Source organism: Charadrius vociferus, unplaced genomic scaffold (genome assembly GCF_000708025.1).
Source record: "Charadrius vociferus isolate BGI_N301 unplaced genomic scaffold, ASM70802v2 scaffold280, whole genome shotgun sequence".
Taxonomy (NCBI): domain Eukaryota; kingdom Metazoa; phylum Chordata; class Aves; order Charadriiformes; family Charadriidae; genus Charadrius; species Charadrius vociferus.
Genome location: NW_009646340.1, coordinates 1,643,824 through 1,646,034, shown reverse-complemented (window position 1 = coordinate 1,646,034; position 2,211 = coordinate 1,643,824).

Below are 2,211 nucleotides of genomic sequence, written 5' to 3'. Positions count from 1 at the left end.
CAGGTCCCCCCCAATCAGGCTGCGTGAAGGGGGATATTCCTCTGCCCTGAGGTTTAGTGTTGTCCAGGGTGAGGTTAAACAGCTCCGGGGTGAGGCAGCCCCCGAGCAGGCTGGCTGTCCTTGCAGGTCCTGTGCCGGCTCAGCATCATCTCCAGTCCCAACCTTGTCCTACCCCCAGCTGGAAACAGCCTCGAAAGGCTCAGTTGCCCCACCGGCCATGGGGGAGAGGGGGTTGGAAATGAGTCTGTAGGGGAGGAGGTGAGGCGTCCAGCTCAGGGTGAGCCCCGCTCTCCCCAGCCCCTGCAGCGGGACCGGCTGCACCTCACCTTCCTTCCGTCGCAGGTGGGGTTTATCCGCTCTCCTGCGCTGCCGTGTCCGGGACCCCCATGGGGCTGGGGCTGTGCCGGGAGTGGTGTCCGTGCCGGGGGGACACCTGCCGGGGATGACGGGACAAAAGGGGTCCTGTCCTCCGAGGCAGCAGCAGCCGGAGGGGGTCAAGCTGGGGGAACTGAGGGGCCACCGCTGGAGGGGCTCTCCCCCCAAGCCCTTCGCTCCATGGGGCTCCCACGCCACGGGGCACCTGGTTTGGAGGAGCGGTTGGTCTTTGCGGCCGCTGGCACCCAGTCCCCAGGGCAGAGAGGAGCCAGAGTCCTTGCAAAGGGCTGTCAGGGAGCGGACATGGGGGGATGCTCCCGGGCACGGGAAAGCTTCCTCTGCCATTGCTGTCCACTCATGATTTCCACTGTGGGAAGAGCTGCCGGGGAGCCCGGGGGCTGCAGCAGCCCGTGCTGGGGTGGAGGAGATGACCAAGGCCAGCTGGGTTTGGAATGTGCCCTGGTGGCCGTGGCCACAACCCTCAGCCTGCCTTCGCTCTGCTGCCCCGTCCCTCCTGCCGTGGGGCCAGGAAGGGGCGGGAGGGGGGACACACTGCCCCGGGCATCACCTCTGTCCCCGTAGGGAGCCGAGCTGCCCGGGTGCCGATGCACTCCCCTTCCCCCTGCAGGGAAGGAGCACCCCCTGTGTCCGCGGGAGAGCCGGGGCCGGGGGGGACCTCGCACTGCTCCTCCTCACCGCAGCCCCTGAGCACCTCATGGCCAGGCAGGGAGGTCCCCCCGCAGCGCTGGACCCCCTTCCCGCCCAGATCCCCAACCCGGCTGAGCACCTGGGGGACTGCCCCCAGCACAGCATTAATTCCCTGTGGAGTTTTTCCTTGCCCCCCAGTTCTCTGTTTGGAAACCGTGCAGCTCCCTTGTGCGCAGAGGAATACACCCAGCGATGCCTCTTCCCAGCGGGAGAAACGTGCGCCCTGCAGTCACCGAATCGGCTCAAAAATACGCTGATGGCTGCAGGATGGCCCCAGGCACCTGGGTGGTGGTGTTTGCTGCTGGTTGCCCTGGCTGGCTTTCGGTTGCCCTGGCTGGCTTTCGGCACAGCCGCGGCTGCAGGTGCTGGCTCTGCATGTGGCCATCTGCTGATCACGGGGAACGAAAGACAAACCAACGGCAGTGCGGGTCCAGCCTTTCTGAACGCAGTTGGGACTCGGGGAGGGGTCCCCGGGGAACAGCGGTGTGGGCTGGGAGGGTGCTCAAGCTCCTGGCATCATCGAGTCTTCCAGTATTGATGGTTTGTGGTCCGCTCTGTGCTCATTCTTACTGCGAGCAGGGACCGGCGAGCTCCATCGTCTGCTCCGACCAGCTCCCGCTGCACTGTTACTTGAATAAAGGAAGGAGTTTCCCCTTCTCTCCATAAATATTCCAGTAGCAAAGTGTATTAAAATGTGAAGACTAAATTACATGTACTAATTAAAAAGCATTATGCAAATAATTAAAAGAGCATGTAAATTAATTTTCTATCTATGCATGGGATGCATACTGTATATTTTATTAAAGACCTAAGTGACCCGCTTTGGAGGCTGGATTTCTGTTTCGCGGTGGCTCAGGGTGTCTGTGCTCCTACGGCATCAGCCCAGCCGGGTCAGCGGGTGGGTGGAAGCAGCCCCGGGGGAGCAGGAGGTGCTGGGCTGCTCCCGGAGCGGCTGCATGGCCCCGAGAGCCAGCGCCAGCTCCAGCTCGGAGCACAGCGGAGCTCCCACCTGGACAGCCCCCACCTCGTCCCTGCCTGGACCGCTGGTGTCACCCTAGCTGGAGCATTTTGGATAACCCATCTTCCAGGCATCGCCGGGGTGCGAGGGAATGGGTCGGAGCTGGCGGG